The sequence below is a fragment of the Microcaecilia unicolor genome, chromosome 1, assembly GCF_901765095.1.
Source record: "Microcaecilia unicolor chromosome 1, aMicUni1.1, whole genome shotgun sequence".
NCBI classification, from domain to species: Eukaryota; Metazoa; Chordata; class Amphibia; order Gymnophiona; family Siphonopidae; genus Microcaecilia; species Microcaecilia unicolor.
The window spans coordinates 657,955,535-657,975,676 of record NC_044031.1 but is presented as its reverse complement, the minus strand read 5'-3'; the positions used below and the strand labels follow the sequence as shown (position 1 = coordinate 657,975,676).

Sequence of the window (20,142 nt, the reverse complement as noted above, 5' to 3'; positions counted from 1 at the left end):
GTCTTGATGGCATGCTGAAAACAGGCTTTACATAATAAAATTAATTAAAAACTGATATAGAATTACCTCTCAAAAGTACTATATCACAAAAGGAAATGGTCACAAAGTGTCTCCATCCTTAAACTTGGGTAAGCATTCTGCCCATCCAGGAAACTAGATGAATTGAGAAACTCTACTGAAGATGAGTGAAAATCCACTGTCTATGACCTAGACCATCCCATTTCTAACATTAAAAAAAAAAAAAACAAACCACAACCCTGGATGCTGGGATCCTGAACTTTTGTCATAAAGGACAGAAATACCGGAAGAGTATTACTAACGTAAGTATCATCAGTGCAATTAGTCTATGCTACCCATGGCGAGGCAGTCCCAATGAATTGCTACTATCAGAGACCGAGAAAAGGTGGCAGAATGATAAACAGTCAAGTCCCTACTGTACCAAGAGCAAATAGCAGGGTAAAAAAAAAAACTTCCAAACAGGAAACAGCGCACATTTCCAACTGACGACTTTACCTCCTCCCGACTATTTGCTTTCTGCATTGATCTTAATTCCTTCCTTATGAATATCTAACATTTTATTTGTAATGAATTAAAAGGCTTCTCTGTAATCGTAGCCGCACCCCCCTCTTCCTCCTCACCATCCCTTCCCTCCCCGAGTCAAGCTGTGCTCCCGTCTATGAGTGCGAGAGCAGCAGCGCGCCTTTTGCGTTCCCGTGTGAAGTTAGAGAAAAAAAAAAAAAAAGGCAGCGAGCTCAGCTCGCCTCTCCGAACACCAGGGCGACGAGCAGCGGCATCCTCAAAGTCAGACTGAAATCTCCCACCGCCGATCACGGCAGCCTTCGCCCGACCCGCCTCTTACCTCACCGCGAAGCCGCAGCTGCTGCCTGCAGACAGAGCAGCAGCACATTTCCGCCCGGTCCTGTGTCCCGACTCCTCCTGCGCCGCCCCTCCCTCCTGCTAACACGCGCCCGGAAGGGGATAAAGTTCCCGCCCGGGGGCTCGAGGCTGTTCCAACTTGTAGTGATGTCTCATCGTGACTCCTGCACTGCTCCTTGAGGCAGACCGTAATAGCACTTTGCCGGCTGCCCGCCGTGCCTTCTCAAGGAATCTCTTCCCCCATCACCCCCCCCCCTCCTGCCCGTAGCGCCCCCCACTGGCGGCATGGTGCAATCTTACGGCAAGTTCGACCGCTGCCCTGCCGGTAGCGTACAAGAATACTTTCTTTTTGTGTTTTGAAAGTGGGAGGTGACAAAAATAACTGGAAAGCTGTTGAGATACCTTCCTTCATATGTAATTTTTCTACAACGTGTGGGCTACTTGAAAACCAAATTCTTCCTAAAAGTGCTGCTCTCCCTTCGTAAATAGCCGCTAATACAAAGGTTGACTGCAAAGATACAGAAGACAACTGTGGGTCATCCGTGGGGGTGGGGGTGGGGGGGGGGAAGGCGGGGCTAGTGCTGGGCAAGACTGAAAATGGCAGATACAAATCAAGGTAAAGTATACACAAAAAGTAGCACATACGAGTTTATCTTGTTGGGATTTAATGGACTGTGCAGGTCTTTTTCTGCCGTCATCTACTATGTTACTATTTATTTATTTATTTATTTGTAGCATTTGTATCCCACATTTTCCCACCAATTTGCAGGCTCAATGTGGCTTACATTTGCCGTAATGAGAGTTGCCATTTCCGGGTAACAGAATTACAAATGGTGTTGCGTTAAGGTGCATACATATATGGTAACATACATGGAACATGGCATATATGGAACTATGTTACTGGAGAATAACGAATAAGAAAGAGGTCAGCGATTCAGAGATCGCATTTCAATATACGCAGTATGGGTTGAAGAAATAGCAGCGCGGTTATGGATCAAGGGATGTTGTTAAAGGTGAAGGCCGACCGAAGTAGCAGACAAAGACTAGGTAGAATGGTATGTGAACAGGAGTTCAGGAAACAACATGAGGTAATAAAGTAGCAGGGAGTTTTTGGCTGTATACAACATAAGAGAAAAAGTTGATAAGCGAAAAGAATGAAGTAATGTCTTTCATGAAAGGGCTTTGTGTAGAAACAATATATAAGTAGCTGCATGATTCGTGAATGTTTGAGACAGTCTGTAGCCAATACTTTTGTATAAGCTAACTATACTATGCGAGATTTTTAATTCTGTATGCACTGTTGGTAAGTTAATAAATTGCTTTTCTCATACGTGGCCTGGTCTTTTATCATTCCAATCTTTTCCTGGGATATGTATGAATGTTGGGATGGTGGTAAAAAGACCTAAATCTTTATTACAGGGTTGAGGTGGTTAATCTAGGTGAGAAATCGAAAGCATCATATGTTTTATAAAGGGCAACATAAATACTTATGTACCTTTATAAAATAGGCATACAAAACCAGGCTCGAATTTAAGATGGTATAAAGTTATGTATGCATCCACATCTATATAATAATTTGTCAATCTGCATCCCTGGCTGGCTGAGTTCATAACTGTATGCAAATGAGCTACATAATCAACGCGCCTCCAGCTTTCCCTTTCCTCTCAGTGTCCCGCCTTCAGGAAAGAGGAAGTTATGTCAGAGGAAGGTGGGGCACTGAGAGGGAAGGAAAGGGAAGGCTGGAGGCGAGCCGAGCCGAGACTGCCGCTTTCACTGATGCCGCTGTGACTTCATCAGGTAAAATAAAAGTTTTAAAGGAAGGGCGGCAGGAAGGAAAGGAGGGCGATTGTGGGAAAAGAGGGCAGGCAAGTGAGGGCTGGGGTTGAACTGGAACTCGGTTGCTTAAAAGGGGGGTAGGTGGGGGCTGGGGTAGGTGGGGGCTGGGGCAGGTCACTGAACATGGAGGGGAGAGAAGAGAAATCGCTTAGAAGATAGCCTTCCTAGGGCCCGTTTCATTTTTGGAGAAACGGACATTTTTGCTTATATTTCATAAAGAACATACTTCATAGCAACCCTGCTTTCTAAAATACACACTTGGGTAGGGCAAGCCCTGCTATTCGGCTGCTGTGTTTTTCACACATGGCCTGCTTTTTTGCTCTTAGTAACTTGTAACAAATGAGGCCTCCACCAAGACACTGCCCTTGCTCCTTGGGAGCCCCCACTGCAGAGTTGCCAGATGGTAAACATTTTTCCAGCCCAAAAGTAGCCCAATATTAATAAGGTCAATGTGAATATTAATAAGATAATCATAATCATCATAAACAGAATCTGCATCAGCATGAGTGGAGGAGTGGCCTAGTGGTTAGGGTGGTGGACTTTGGTCCTGAGGAACTGGGGAACTGAGTTCGATTCCCACTTCAGGCACAGGCAGCTCCTTGTGACTCTGGGCAAGTGACTTAACCCTCCATTGCCCCAGGTACAAATAAGTACCTGTATATAATATGTAAGCTGCATTGAGCCTGCCATGAGTGGGAAAGCGCGGGGTACAAATAAAATATATATATATAATTAGCACAATCAGCACCATAATCAGCAGCATCATCATAATTGTAATTAGCACAAATTCACAATCCATCACAAACCATCTATCTCTTTTGACCTAGGCACAGGAAAAAAAGATTTTACCTCTTCCAGGTTTCAACTTAAATCATGTTTAATGTGGGATATAAATTTTGTAAACTCTGAATGTTGAGCACATGATGTCTGTTTTAGTAGTCCTTTACCAGGAGAAAAAAAATCTCTTCACGATAATACATGCTAGGGTGTCACTATATCCAGGCCCTCCAAATGACACACACATTATGATTTATATCAAATTACTACTCTACCTATGAAAAATTATACTGTGTTTGTGTACATCCGTATGCTGCACAAGCTGGCATGTTTGAAAATATAAGTGAGATTAAATAAAAATGCTACCATCAATAAAGCACAACGTGCACTAGTTGCAGCAGCTCATAGCTCCACTTCGGCTCCCTCCCCCTCCTCCGTTCTGGACTCACGTGCTTTCTTCTGCCTCTTCTGGCTCCGTCCTCCTCTCTGGTGGAGGCCGTGGGTACCCTCTCCTGATGATCTGCTCTGACTCCGAGAGCAGGTCAGGAGGGGATGCGCCACCAGAGCCAACACAGTCCAGCATCCGTCTGTCTCCTGTCCTGCCCCTCGTCTCCGGCTGAGAACTTCAGCATGGCCAGCTGCGGCCACAGCCATGTGGAGGAATTGTGGTCAGGAGGCACAGAGACCTGAAGACCACTGAAAGAGAATAAAGATGCACAGAGCGCGCCATGCAACACAAGAACATCCGACACAGCAGCACTGAAAGGGTGCCGGATGATGGATCCTACCTCCCTTGCCCTCCCATTGGTCCAATTAGGAGCAAGGGGAGGTCAGGTCAGGGAGTCAGGGACGAGCAGTAGTACAGAGCATGTAGCATGATATAAGTTTAATTCTCAGAGTTATTGGTTTTGCTGGATCAGATCCAAATCATATAAAATATACAGCTGCAAAGACTTTACTTCCCCCCTCTCCTCTGGAAAACTACTGAGAAGCTGGATGAATACCTAAGGCCATCAACACCTCTCCAAAAATAGCAGCACCTAACAAAAGACTATACCTCCACCTATTCTCAGACAAGGACTAAGCCCATCAAAGCTCAATCACCCTCAGACAATGGACCAGCGGATGTTCCTTTCCAAAGACAGCTATCTCAGAGACTGCAGTAACAAAAGACTACACCTCCACCTATTTTCAGACAAAGACTAAGCCCATCTAAGCTCAATCACCCTCGGACAATGGACTAGCAGATGTCCAGGCAGGAAGTATTATGATGTCATTGAACATGTGACCTGTTACCATGCTCCATCTCAAAACTAGATGCCCAGAATTCAGCTACCCAGGAGCTTTCTAATTGGACCAAGGGCAACCACCTGACATGAGTCTAAAAATAGCCTGGTAGATAAATGCCCAGTTCAGACACTTTAAAAGCAGGGGCTCTTTCTTTAGAAGGTTAGTTCTTCCTGGCTGTTCCTGATGCTCCTGTCCTAGTCGCCGCTGCCCTGAAGTGATTAAATCTAAAAGCAAGCTAGAATCTCCTGGAATCCTGACTTCTCAAGCTGGACATCACATCCACCTGAAAGATATGGCTTCAAGTAGGGTTACCATATGGCTCCAGAAAAAGGAGGACGGATTGAGCCAACCGGCTTTTACTTCCATTGCTTTCCATTGAAAGCAATGGAAGTAAAACCCGGCTGGCTCAATTACTTCCATTGAAAGCAATGGAAGTAAAACCCGGCTGGCTCAATCCGTCCTCCTTTTTCTGGAGCCATATGGTAACCCTAGCTTCAAGCTCCATCAGACAGCAAATCTACAAAGAAACTTCCTGTTCCAGCAGTGAGGCATCGAGTGGGTTTCCACCTATCTCGAGGCCTCTTGCTGTGCAGGGTCCCCGGGACCGTCCATCATCGGACCCGACCCCGAGGTGATCTGAGGATTCAACGTCGTCCTCGTCGGCACCGAGAAGCCTCGGTGATGTGCATCGAGCGAAGGTGAAGAAGCACCATCATCGTTCCCCCTCGACACACGGTGCTGGGAGCTCTGCGGCGTCGAAAGATTCGGCACCCAAGAATCATCGGCGCCGGGAGGACCACTCCCCATCCATCCAGGAGGTGCCGATGCATTGGCCTCCCAACCGTCTGGTTCCTGCTCCCAAGCCTCAGTAGACTCTGCCACCTACTGCTCCACCGGCCCCGCAGCCTTCTCCGATGGTGGCTCTCGATGAGCACATCCAGGCCTTACTTCCAGAGCTGTTGGAAGGACTGCTGTGCCAGTCAGCGTCAGGGGTGCTTGTGCCTTCCCAACCTTCTGTTGCAGTGGTGTCTGGCCCCCTACCTACGGTGAGGTCCCCGAGCTCAGTGCCGCTTGCGGCTCTGGTGTCGGCTGCCACACAGGTCGACTCCCCATCGACATCAGTGGAGGAAGCTTTGCCGCAGTTTATACAAGCGTCGGCCCCTCGACATCACCATCGGGACCGTAGGTCTTTGGCGTTGAGGCAGGTACATTCTCAGAGTTCACTGAGGGAACAGTGCTCGTGGGAGTCAGAGGAGGATCCCAGGTACTTCTCATCAGATGAGTCCTTTGGGATACCCTCTGAACCATTCCCTCCACCTGAAAGGAGACTATTTCCCCTCCCCAGGAGAGCCTCTCCTTTGCCTCTTTTGTGTGGGAAATGGCTGAGGCCATTCTATTCCCCATAGACATGGAGGATGAGCCCAGGGCTGAGATGGTCGAGGTCCTGGACTACACCTCTCCACCTAAAGAGACAGTGACAGCTCCATTGCATAAGGTACTCATGGAAGTCCTCATGTGAATCTGGGCATCCCCTCTGGTCATGTGATCCCTAAGAAGACAGATTCCCAGTATCGGATCCGAGGAGAACCTGGGTTAATAAGGTCTTAGTTACCCCATAACTCCATGGTGGTGGACTCCGCCTCAAGAGAGCCAAGAGTTCTAGTGACTATGCTTTGGTCCCCAAATCAGAGAAGCTGGAACCTTGGACTCTTTTGGGAGGAAGACGTATCAGTCCACTATGCTCGCCTGTATTCAGTCCTACTAGCTCTTCACGAGCGTCCACTTGCGGAACTCGGTGAGACAGCTGTCTAGTTTGGTCGATGCCCTCCCACCAGAGCTGTCTGAACCTTTTCGTCAGGTGGTCAGACAGCAGAAGGTGTGTCATAAATTTCTGGCCAGGGGCACTTATGACACTTTTGATGTGGCATCCAGAATCTTTGCTTAGGGTATAGCGATGCGCAGATTCTCATGGTTGCGTGTCTCTGACCTAGACCATTCGGTCCAGCAGCGGATGGCGGATGTTCCTTGCCGGGGGGGGGGGGGGGGGGATAACCTTTTCGGAGGGAAGGTAGAAGACCTGGTCGACCAGATCAAGAAGCACAATGATGTTATGGCTTCTCTCTCCTGCCAGGCACCTTCTGCTACCACCTCCTCATCTAGGAGATTTTTTGGTGGGTTGCGGAGTGCTCCCTATTCCTATGCTAGGTGTAGGTAGGCCCCAGCGTGCTCATTCTCCTCAACAGCGTGCACCCAAGGCCCCTGCTGCTCCCCAGCAAAAGCAAGGGACGGGCTTTTGACTGGCTGCAGCAAAGCATAGCCACAATAAAAGTGTCCATGCTGGACTTTCCGGTTGGAGGGAGGGTAATATTTTTTTTTACCAGTGGTTATGAGATAGTCTGGTTAGGATACACTCTCAGTCTGGAATCCAAACCTCCAAATTGTTCACCGGGAGCTCATTCATACAGCTCCCAGCACAGGCAGGTACTTGCAGAGGAACTCTCAGCCCTTCTAAAGGCCCATGCGGTCGAACCCGTTCCACCAGGGGAAGAAGGGCTGGGATTCTATTCCAGGTACTTCCTTGTGCAAAAGAAAATGGGGGGGGGGGGGGGGGGGGTGCTTCCCATCCTAGACCTAAGGGCCCTGAACAAATTTCTGGTACAAGAAAAGTTCAGGATGGTTTCCCTGGGCACCCAATGATTCAGAAAAACGATTGGCTATGCTCTCTGGACTTAAAGGATGCTTACACACACATTCCGATACTCCCAGCTCACAGGAAGTATCTTCGTTTTCGACTGGGAATGCAGCACTTCCAGTACTGCGTGCTGCCCTTTGGCCTGGCGTCTGCTCCCAGAGTGTTTACAAAATGCCAAGCAGTAGTCGCAGCATTTCTACGCAGACTTGGAGTGCATGTGTTTCCTTATCTGGACGATTGGCTGGTGAAGAGTACTTCGGAGGACGGTGCTCAGGAGACCATGCGGATGACTATCCAGGTGCTGGAACTGCTGGGGTTTGTAATAAATTACACCAAGTCCCATCTCACTCCTGTTCAGAATTTGCAGTTCATTGGAGCACCGCAGGCAGACAACCTTCTATTCCTGGTGTCCACAGTTCGAACGTCTCAGCAGATCACAGCTTGGCAGATGTTAAGACTTTTAGGGCACATGGCCTCTACAGTTCATGTTACACCCATGGCATGTGTACACATGAGATCTGCTCAATGGACCCTAGCTTCCCAGTGGTTTCAAGCTGCAGGGAATCTAGAGGCTGTGATCCAACTGTCCTCCGACTTTCACAATTCTCTTCAATGGTGGACAATCCGGCCCAATTTGACCATGGGACGACCATTCTAAATTCCTCAGCCGCAGAAAGTTCTGACGATGGATGTATCCCTCCTAGGGTGGGGAGCTCATGTAGATGGGCTTGACACTCAGGGAGCCTGGTCCTTCCAGAAACAGGTCTTCAGATCAACCTCCTGGAGCTTCGAGCGATCTGGAATGCTCTAAAGGCTTTCAGAGATTGGCTGTCCAACCAAATCATCTTGATTCAAACAGGCAATCAGGTTGCGATGTACTACACCAACAAGCAGGGGGGGCACCGGATCTCGCCCTATGTGTCAAGAGGCCGTCCAGATGTGGCTTTGGGCACGCCATCATGACATGTTTCTCCAAGCCACTTATCTGGCAGGCGTAAACAACAGTCTGACCAACAGGCTGAGCAGGGTTATGCAACCTCACGAGTGGTTGCTGAATATGGGCGTAGCCTACAAGATCTTCCGAGCATGAGGCACCCCCTTGATGGATCTTTTTGCCACTCCAATCAATCACAAGGTCCCTCAGTTCTGTTCCAGGCTTCAGGCCCACAACAGACTAGCGTCAGATGCCTTTCTTCTTCATTGGGGAACAGGCCTTCTGTATGCATATCCTCCCAAACCTCTAGTAGGAAAGACTTTGCTGGAACTGAAGCAAGACCGCAGAACCATGATCTTGATTGCACCCTGCTGGGCACATCAGATTTGGTTACCTCTTCTTCTGGAGTTGTCCTCCGAAGAACCATGGCGATTGAAGTGTTTTCCAACCCTCATCACCCAGAACAAGGGGTCGCTTCTACATCCCAACCTCCAGTCTCTGGCTCTCACGTCTTGGATATTGAGAGCTTAGAATTGCTTCCTTGGGTCTTTCAGAGGGTGTCTCCCGGGTCTTGCTTGCTTCCAGAAAAGAATCCACTAAGAGGTGTTACTCTTTCAAATGGAGGAGGTTTGCCGTCTGGTGCGACGGCAAGGCTGTAGATCCTCTCTCATGTCCTACACAGACCCTTCTTGAATACCTTCTACACTTTTCAGAGTCTGGTCTCAAGACCAACTTCATAAGGGTTCACCTTAGTGCAATTAGTGCTTATCATCAGCGTGTAGAAGGTGAGCCTATCTTTTGACAGCCTTTAGTTGTTCACTTCATGAGAGGTTTACTCTTGTCAAAGCCCCCAGTCAAACCTCCACCAGTGTCAAGGGATCTCAACATTGTTTTCACCCAGTTGATGAAAGCTCCTTTTGAGCCACTGAATTCCTGCCATCTGAAGTACTTGACGTGGAAGGTCATTTTCTTGGTGGCTGTTACTTCAGCTCGTAGGGTCAGTGAGCTTCAGGCTCTAGTAGTGGATGCACCTTTTACTAAGTTTCATCACAACAGAGTAGTCCTCCGCACACACCATGCCGAAGGTGGTGTCGGAGTTCCATCTGAACCAGTCGATTGTCTTGCCAACATTTTTCCCTGTCCTCATACCCACCCTGGTGAAACCAGCTTGCACACCTTGGACTGCAAGAGAGCATTGGCCTTTTACTTGGAGCGGACGAAGCTCTTCAGACAGTCCGCCCAGTTGTTTTCCGATGGCGACTCCCCTCCTGTTGGGTTCAAATGCAACAATCTCCAATTGGTTAGCAGATTGCATTTCCTTCGCTTATGCCCAAGCTGGGCTGACTCTGCAGGGCCATGTCATGGCTCATAATGTCAGAGCCATGGCTGCGTCAGTGGCTCACTTAAAGTCAGCCTCCATTGAAGAGATTTGCAAAGCTGCAATTTGGTCTTCAGTCCTCACATTCACATATCTCACTACTGCCTTAAGCAGGATACCCGATGCGACAGTCGGTTTGGGCAGTTGGTGCTGCAGAATCTGTTTGGGGTTTAGAATCCAACTCCACCCACCTAGGCCTGTTTTATTCTGTTCCAGGCTGCACTCTCAGCTAGCTGTATATAGTTTCAAGTTAATCTATGTTTTCTCCTTGCCATTGCAAGGCTCAGTTGACCAATGTTAATTCTTTTGGGTGAGCCTGGATGCTAGGGATACCCCAGTTGTGAGTATAATCCAGCCTGCTTGTCCTCAGGTATTCTCAGAGGACAGCAGGCTGATTATTCTCACAATCCTGCCCACCTCCACTTGGAGTTGTTTTGTTTTCTTATGCTATAGAACTTAACTGAAGAGCGCGGTTGCGCGATGGGCAGAAAGTCAGTCCGCGCTGCACATGCACCAGACGACTCCGGCAAAAATTTTTCTTTTTGCTGTTGCAAATGCCGGTTCCCGGGCCAACGCGGACGTTGACTCAGTTGTGAGAATAATCAGCCTGCTGTCCTCGGAGAATACCTGCTACAGATAAGTATCTTCGCTTTCTGTGATCCCAGCCTTCCTCCCCCCCCCCTCCATTGCTGTACATGGTGTAAAATACAAAATGGGACACCAGCTTCCCCCCCTCTCCCCCTTGCTCTCCCCATTGCTGTACATGGTGTAAATGCAAAATGTGACCTCAGTCTAGATTTTGGAGTAGCCTAGTGGTTAGTGCAGTGGATTTTGATCCTGGGGAACTGAGTTTGATTCCCACTGCAGCACCTTGTGACTCTGGGCAAGTCACTTAACCCTGTTTATATGGGACATGCAGGTTATGAACCATAAAATAACTTTGCAACAGTAACTGAGAATTATGAGCACAGCTATGCCTCTGTGAACAGGCTATGAACAAGAATCACTGAGAAGCTAAATAATAAATACACAGAATGTGAATCTCATGTCAGCTTGCTCTTCTGCTGAGGAGACAGACGGATATGGAATCATAACAAAGATATGTGTGGCAAGAGAATACTATAATGTAAGAGGGAAAATTTGCTGTTGACCATGAAAAGCAGATAATGGAAAAGACACAACTTTAGTTGCTGGGAAGATGGTTTTTGCAAAGTAGGATAACTTTACTGATCTTACTTATTATAAACAAATATGTTATCAAGGACTTTGCTTCTGTAAAGATGGAATTTGCTAGAATGGGCTGGAATGTTGATTTTGTACACCTAATACTAGCCTATGAGAGAAATGCTGACTTTGTACTTCCAATACTAGTCTATGAGAGAAAAGAGTATAAAAGGAGAAATATGGAGAGAGGCAACCAGAGAGCTAATGTCAGAGGTCACGTTTGAGTCCCGGTGGCTGTCTCATATGAGAATTAATTAATTATATTATGTAGTCTAATTGTATTCCTGATTGGTAAGTGTAATAAACAATTATTGATTATTCTTATATTATTACTATAGCCTTCTGTGTCTTTCTGTGTCTCCACCTGGTGGTGTTAGGACCATATTCTCTGGAGTGCTGGACATTCCAGTTTGCAGGTAAATAGTACCTTTATACCTGGGAGAGGGCAGAAAGATAAACAACCCTTCATTGCTCCTGGTACAAAATAAGTACCTGAATATATGTAAACCGCTTTGAATGTAGTTGCAAAAACCTCAGAAAGGCGGTATATCAAGTCCCATTTCCCTTTCCCCCTTCTTCTTGTGTCTTCCACCTGGTGGATCTGCTGCCTCACCAGGACTGCCAGAGAGGCCAGCAAGTGAGAGAAAATCTCCTGCAGACACATTTCTTGTGAGAAAGGTGAGAATATTTATGATATACAGGTGACAAATAGTGACTAAATGTGACCCCAGCCTCCCCACCTTTTCCTTTCCCCACACAGTTCTGTACATGGTGTAAAATACTTTCTGTGACCCCAGCCTTCCCTCATCCTCTCTCCTTCCTCCAGTGCTGCACATGGTGGAAATGCAAAATATGACCCCAGGCTGGATTTTCTTCTTGTATCTTTCAGGTCAGGGTCAAAGTTTCCAGTTCCACGGTAAAACCACAAAATTGGGCGGTGTCCCACGACCCACCGTGGATTTTTTTGAACGCCAAGGGTTGTGGGTAATTGGGCGTTTTTTTACTGCCACAGCCGTGGGTTGGGCAGTTTTCCCCCACTCTTCCTGATTGCCCTTCTGTTGGTCCAACTGGACCAATAGGAGGCCGAGGGAGGCGGGATCCCAGCCCTCTTGAAATGCCTGTCGGTGCATGGTGGTGGCGTGGCACTGGTGTTTATGGGAGACAGACAGACCCTGGTGTTGGCTTTGGTGGTGGGTCCTCTTCTGATCGAGCAGATCATCTGGAGGGGGACCAGTGGCCCACCACCAGAGAGGAGGAGGCAGAAGACAGGAGCAGTAGCACACTGGCAGGCGCAGCCAGTGAGTCAGGTCAGGAGGATGGGGGAGGGAGCAGGAGCTGCAGCCACAGTGGAGGGAGAGGGACCCAACGCATCATCGTGGGGATGGGGAATTGGAGATCCCACAGTACAGTTTGTGAAGTCTCTATGATTCACTGGCCCCCTCCTCGTCAGTGGGGCAGAGTGGAGGGACATGAGAGGCCACTGTTGTTATTTCCCTCACTAGGGAGAGGGAGAGGGAGGTGAGCAGGCCACTCTAGAGAGGGAGGTGAGCAGGCTACTCCAGGCCCAGTGACAGGCAGCCGCCCTGCTGCTGGATCTGGTGGGAAGCACCTACTGGGGAGATGTAGTTCTCTGCTTGGAAATGCGCGCTGTGTTCCAGCTCCCACTAACCGGAGTTTGGTGCAAGCCGCTACTGAGTGCCCAGGCTGCACTTGGATGGGCTGCAGGCACCTTTCCCCAGTCAGTCTGGAGCGGTGGGGGAGGTCACGTTGCCCATCCCCTGTCCTGGGAGTGAGAGTTGAGCAATTGCTGGGACTGTCCAGTCCTGAGGGCAGTGGCGTCGGACTCAGGTCAGTGAGCAATTGAGTAACGTCTCCTTCCCCTCTCTCCAGCCCTGGGTGCCCTCCCCGAGTCCCTGAACATAGCATGGTACTTCCTTGTGGTCTAGTAAAGATCCACATTCTTTCCTGCCCGCTGCCGCTGATCTGCTGCTCGTTCTGGCTTGTTATTTAAAATGGCTGCTGCGGAGGAGGACAGTGGTGGAGAGAAGGAGAGGCTTCAATCTGTGGCCTTGCAAGAGTTCTGCGGAAGTCTCGAGATGCGAGGCTGCTGCTTGAAGTCTCGTCAGTCGTCAGCCATTTTAAAGAGAAAAGTGGGAGCTACAGGTTTAGCTACCTGATATATCTATTTTCTGGACTTTATTGCTTAATTAATTTGTCCTGCAAATCTGTATTGTGGTGTACTTCTTCTAACCCAAGACCCCAAAAAGACATAAAACAACAAAAAAAAACTTTCTCTCCCTTTCTGCCTAGCTCTGATAATAGTGAGCTTAGGCTTTTCAAACTGTTTCTTGTCCTTTACCCTACTGACTCTAGCTGTAGCATTCTAACTTTGGCTATATACTGAGGTCAAGTTCTGCCAGGTTTATTTTCCATTGCTAGTCCTAGGTAAAAAAGCAGCTTTAGTTTTACAACTGGTTTAATTTGCATTTGCATTGCAGAGACTGCTATAATTATTGGGAATATTTAGATTTACAGGAGAAAAGTTAGTTTCTAGCTGAATTTGACTGTTGTATCAAACTGAATTTGATTAGTTTAGCAAACTGTCTCATTACTTGCCCCAGAAAGTTTTTGATAGAGGACTAGGCTGACACTCACTGAGAGGTAATCACTGCACAGCAGGAAGGGGCAGGGCTCTGCATAGAGAAACCTGACTTACCTACAGCCCTGAATAAACTGATTACCTAACATCAGTTCAAGAATGGGCTAAACACAATAAACTTTGCCTGAACCCAAGTAAAACCAAGCTTCTCTGGGTCCCAAACATAAGTGGACACGTATCTGACATCAAAATCTCTTCTATTAAAAAAGCTGCTTCTATTATTTGCGACAACTATGCTGCCTCTCTCCTTACATCAAGAAGGCAAATCTTATCCCAGTTGTGCATGCCGTAATAACATCAAGACTGGATTACTGTAATGCTCTCTAGAATGGTCTGACTACAAAGGGTCTGCACCAGCTCCAATTGATTCAGAATGCTGCAGCAAGACTAATAGAAGGTTGCAAGAGAGTGACCACATCACACCATTTTTGCAAGAACGTCACTGGCTACCAGTACAATACAGGGCTAAATTTAAAATTCTATGTCTGATCTTCAAGGCCCTTAAAGGAAATGGCCCCAAGTACTTGAAGAACAGGATGACCCTCTATGCACCTCTAAGAATACTAAAGTCCTCCCAAGAGGTATCCCTAACCACACCCTCTCCAAAAGACATCATATGATGTACCCTTCAGGTGAGTCTTCTCTGAAGTAGCCCCACACTCTGGAATGTACTCCCCGAAAGGTTCCGCTTAACACAAGACTATCTCTACTTCAGGAAGCAGGTGAAAGCTTGGTCTTCAACCAGGCCTTTAAGGGAAGAAGTAACTTGTTAGTCTCACTCACATACACAAGGAGTGACATGGGCTGCATATGCTGCAGCAGGACATGTTTATCCACTTCTACCCTAGCGGAGATAACATTTTATCATCTCTCTGACATCATGTGCAACTTTCTTTAAATTAGTCACCTTATTTTCTAACTCCTCTTAATCTCTTACCTATCTATATGCTTCTTCTTTGCTTATACCATACGCTGTTTATTAAATGTTCTACTATGTACTTTGTTGACATTGTAAGTAGTGTACTATGCCATACTTTGTATTTGAATATTTTTACTGCTGTAATTGTCTATTGCTTATGTTTGATTTATTCTTACTGTACACTGCCTTGAGTGAATTCTTTAAAAAAGGCGATAAATAAATCATAATAAATAAATATCAGATAGAGGCATTGAGATGAGATGAAATGACAGGACACCCATATAAACGTCATCTTTTTATAATATATACCTTTTTCTTCTATGTACATAATATAAAATAAAATTGTTCAAGGTTAGCAAAATAAAATATTTACAAAAAGGTGTACATAAAAACAAACAGGAGGGATGGGAAAATGAATGACAGCTTCCTTAGCGTCCCTCCGGACCGGACCAGGATTGGACTGATGGGTTGTGCTCGCCTACCAGCAGGTGGAGACTGAGAAAAAAACTCTGACTCTAGAGAGCCAATAGGAGCCCTGGCCATGTGACCTTAGCCTCAGTATTTTCTCAGTCTCCCAGCAGGTAGGAAGTGAGCCCATTAGTCTCTCTCCTTTTCTCTTTAGATATTACAGATATTTGTGATAATTCTTCTGTGCTTGGAATCTTATTTAGAGGCTTGACAGGGTTTCCTTTCTCTTCTTTCTTTGATAGCCTCGGGGGTGTTAAACTCGGGTGTCTCGAGTCCACCCCCCTTCCTCCCCATCTCCCTGGCTTAGCAGGGAAGGGCCGTCCCTTTCTCTGGAAAGGTGTACCGTCTTTGGGAGAGGCAGCCACTTTTAACAGGCAGCTGCTTTAAAAGAATTAAATCAAATAAAAGGAAATTCAAAGAAGCAGCCTTTCTTTCCCCAGACTTCTAAGGAGCAGGCAGCTCCAGTGTTTTATTATGATTGAGGGGTTATAAAAAAAAAACAAAAAAAAACAAAAGACAAACAGAAGAAAATAATTGTGTCTGTGACTTTAAACAGCGATTTTTCTTGTCAGATTTAATTTCCTCCATTTTCTTGCGTTTTGGCGGCGGCAGTTTAAACAAATGAAAAAAAAAAAAAAGAAAGGTGCGAACCGCGTAAGCGCGGCCACCTGTTTTTTCCGATATGGCTTAAAAGTTCAAACAGCTGCTGTCGGTCAGCGTCGCGCAGTTCACGCAGCCGGAACGTGTAAATTTTGCTCTCCCTTCAAGGTTTCTTCGGGTCCGGTGCTGCCTCCGTTTTTTTTTTTTTTTTTTTTCGGGGCCTTTTTTGCCGGCTGTTGTTTCTTCGCCGTTCCATTGGGCTCCGCTTGTTCGGAGGTGTCGGGCGCGCTGTCGACGATCGCCACGGGGCCAGTGGCGCGAACGGCGGCCATTTTGTTTCTCCCTCCGTCTTTTCAGTCAGGGATCTCTCTGCTGAAGGTAAGGCTGCAGTTCATAGAGCAGTTCGGCTCCAAGATGTGTACACTTTTGTATGTGCTGAACGGCGTATTCTAAAATGCTCTTCACATCAGCAGGCAATATTTGGTTGAAAAGGGGGCTCCTTTCATATATGGATATATAACAAGCTTTTCTTGTTTTAAATTTCTATGTATCACGGGGCTGTTAACACTAGTTTTTTCTGGTGCTCAGTCATTTTTCATTGCCTGGTGGAAAATCTACATCTTATCATAATATCATAATTCATTTCAAGCATTTTCCTCAATAGCTGTAGTATTATACAGTGTTTTAAGAACTTTGGAAACTTTCTCTATAGGCATAGAGTAAATTTCTGTCTTTCTCATTCCCTGGTGGATAGGACTACATTGTCTAAGAGTCAATTGATTGGTACTTTGCACTTCTGACCATAATATCTTAGTTCCTTTCAAGCATTTTACTCCATGCCTATGATGTTATATAGTGTTTTAAGAACTTAACAGACAATCACTCTCAATGGCTGTAGTGTTATACAGTGTTTTCTTTTTCAGACTTTAAGAAGCCTTCTCTAGAGGCATACAGTAGATTGTTCAGATGCCATGGGGATATATCAGCTTTTTCATATTCTCTGAGGGACAGTCCTGTCTACCAAGCTCCCAATCACTCAGCTGCCTTAGCAGGCATGCTTTATTCATGTCTTCCCTTCTTTTCCTACTGCCTTGAAGCCTCTCATATTTCATTTTAGCTTTCTTCTGGGTTTTACAGGACATATGGTCACTTAGAGAATAAAGTCATCCTTTCATTTTGCATATTTCCCACTTAAAGATAGTGGAAGGTCCTCAAACCATCTACTCGTATTTGTCTCTACTCTATCAGTGCAGCATTGGCAGATTATAAACATCCTGGTTTGGTCCAGTATGCCTATACATACCATCTGCTATCTCTTCCTCTTCCTTAGAGAACTGATGTTATATCAAGCTTTCTTGAATTCAGATACAGTCTTGTCTACACTGCCTTCACCAAGTGGCTGTGGCACAACTTCACTTTTTTCGTTACAGGTATTTTCCAAGTTTGTCCTTTCATTTTCATTCTATGCGCCTTCACTCCAGAGTGTTCTTTCAATTGGAAGGGGATTCATTCACTTCCTATGTATTTATGCCATAGGTACATAAGTGTGGTTATGCTGGGTAAGGCCTAAAGTCCATCAAGTCCAGCATTCATATCTAATGGGCATAGGTACATACGTTTTGCCATTCTGGGAAAGCTCAAATGTCCACCTTTCTACAACCAGAACAGCATTAAAAAAAAAAAAAAAAAACCTCTCACGAGAGTATCGAACAGAAATCTCTGCTCCAAAAGCAAGGCTTTGCAGTAATTCTGCAAACTAACGCATACAATATTTGCCATGGCTGTTCACCACTAGGAACACCGGGGACCCTGGGCCTAGGTTCGGTGTTTTAACCTGAAACAAGCTCAACATTCATATCTATTGGGTGTGAGTCTGGTACTACTACTACTTAACATTTCTAGAGCGCTACTAGGGTTACGCAGCGCTGTACAAATTAACAAAGAAGGACGTTCCCTGCTCAAAGGAGCTTACAATCTACATCTCAGTGAGGGAGGACGCATGACCGTGGAAAGTGGATTAGTGGTATGTGAATTAGGGAGATCCAAGAAATTACAGGCCGGTGAATCAGACGTTCATACTGGGACAATTTTTTTCTGTCCGGAGCGTACTACCATAGCTGGTGGACTTCTATATTCAGAACTTACCCAACTATGGAACGCCATAGAGATAGGGTTGGAGTTTGTAGCCCTATTTAACTGGTGTCCTTGGTCACCCTTCCTCTTCTCCTCAGGATCCAGAGAATGGCTAGTTTTTTGCTTATGCATTAACCTGTCATTTTCAGCAGTACTCTCTCTTCCATTCTTTTATAGATCTAAGAGGATGTTCATTGCGCTCTTAGGGTCATTTCATTCTTACCTAGACGACTGCCTAACTGGAGAAAGTCTTATCAGCAGAGTTCTCAGGTCACGCACCGGGTGTTGCATTTCTTACAGTCTCTAGGTTGGGTGGTGATTGTAGCCAGGCCTCTCTTTTGATCTCTCATTTGATCTCTCATCAGATATCTCTGATTTTCTCTTTGTTTAGTCAGGTGGGCGCACAGTCTTTTGTCTCCTCTGCAAACATCCTAGTTTATATTTTTCTTGGTGACCTTGGGCCTTCGGCCATTTCCTCGCTCTATTCTGCAGAATGCAATTTTACTTTCTAATGCCCAAGAAGGAATTTTCCTTCATCCTATTGCGAATCTCAGGGTCATCAATCGCGCTATTTAAGTGTCATCTAGTTATCTCAAGAACCTTAGTTCTGTCATTGGGATGCTTCGTGCAGTACACGTGCAGTACACTTTTTGGCAGAAGCTTGTTTGTATATATTTTTTTCTGGGGGACCTCAGCAATTCGTTTTACCTTCGGGTGAATTTTGTTTTCCCTACTGACAAACAAGGCAGAGAGAGCTATGTTGGTCCTTGCCATGGCAATGGGTTATGTCATCCGCCAAGGAGGAGTTGAGTATACTCTTGAGTTTGTAGTCATTTTTTCTTAGTTGTCTCACCCTGCATTTAGGTGAATGGACTCTCATTTTTTCAGCCTTACTTCCTCACTGTGACACTTCAGGGCTATCTCTTTTTGCCTTCAGGCTCACGAACATTTCTTGCTTCTTCCGTTCAGCAACAGTCTTGACGGAGACAGGGACAGATGCCAACGTCCAGCAGGGGTTTTTCAACCTTCTATATGCATTTCTTCCGTCATCTCACTAGGTGTTCACGCAGAACCAAGGCACCTTTCTACATCCGGACCCCCAGTCACTCAAACTTATGGCGTGGTTACTGGGTCCGCAACGTCTTTGATATTTTCGCAGGAAGTACTTCAAGTTTTAATTGCTTCCAGACAGAAATCTACATTAAAGTCCTATGAATCAAAGGGGCGACGGTTCACTCTGTGGTGCTCCTCTCGCCACTTCATTCCACAAACAGTATCCATTTCGCAAGTTTTGGAATATCTTCTGCATCTGGCGAAATCTGGTATATCTTACTCATCCATTAGAGTTCATTTGGCAGCTCTATCAGTGATGCATGATACTGTTGACAACCGCAAGCTTATGCAGCATCCACTGTCAAAGCGGTTTTCTTAAAGGAGTCCAGCACCTGTACCCCCCGCTTCGTCCACCAGCTAGGTGAACTACGTGAACAGACTCTTAAAGTTCTGATTTCTAGTAGCCATAACTTTTTCTATAAAGTTTTCCTCTTCAAGCAGTGTTTCCTAGTAGCCATTGCAGCAAGTAGATCTATGTGTGGAATACTTCTACGGTTGGTAACTTCTTTTCAGTCTGCTGTAGTTTAAAGTTTTCACCTTTCCCAATCGGTTTTTTCTTATTGGTTTTGTCCTTCTAGCCAGTAGGTGTAAAAGTTTTTCATTGTTTCTAACCCGCTATATCTCGAAGGATCAAGGAAATGAGAATGTCTATTTTTCTTCTCGCTGAGAGGGCAGTTCCACAGAGTATTACAACATATTCCACAACTTCAGAAGCGGGCTCTATTCTTACTACAGCGATTTTTGGTGCTCTCGGTGCACATTGGTAAGTTGGCAACTTAGTCCTAGTTTCATTTTATTTTGCTCATTGGGACACACTACATGTTAGTTGTCGCCAGGTGGCCTATGCAGCATGAACATTTCTCTGCAGTTTTCATAGGGTCCCTCCCTTCAGATTACTGCTTTGGTACTTCCCATCAGTCCAATCCTGGTCCGGTCCGGAGGGACGCTAAGGAAGGAGAAATTAGATCTTACCTGCTAATTTGCTTTCCTTTAGTCCCTCCGGACCGGACCAGGACCCTCCCATGTTTTCTCTACTCTTTAGCTTCTTTTATTAAGTAGGAAGTGTATTCATTCCTTTACGATTTGTGGAACAATACTATATATATACAGAACTTTACGTGGTCTATACCACTTCTCTGGTGGTTGCTGGTGAGCTCAATTGCTGGAATCTATCTATAAAACCTTAAATACGCCATACCACTTCTCTGGTGAGAGTTGTGGCTGAGCTCAGTTGCTGGAATAT

General features: G+C 46.1%; 1 protein-coding gene across 5 annotated transcripts in view; it reads right to left on the bottom strand.

Moving 5' to 3' along the window:
• The window catches only part of C1H15orf39 (chromosome 1 C15orf39 homolog), a 184,048-nt gene that overhangs the window by 46,791 nt on the left and 117,115 nt on the right, over positions 1 to 20,142 (bottom strand). The window contains exon 1 of one of the 5 annotated variants that reach the window (XM_030186697.1): positions 860 to 940. The exons of the other annotated variants lie outside the window; for them this stretch is intronic. The gene's annotated coding sequence lies outside the window, so the exon portion shown is untranslated. Of the gene's footprint in view, positions 1 to 859; positions 941 to 20,142 lie in introns of those variants that run through there. 5 annotated transcript variants of the gene reach the window in all.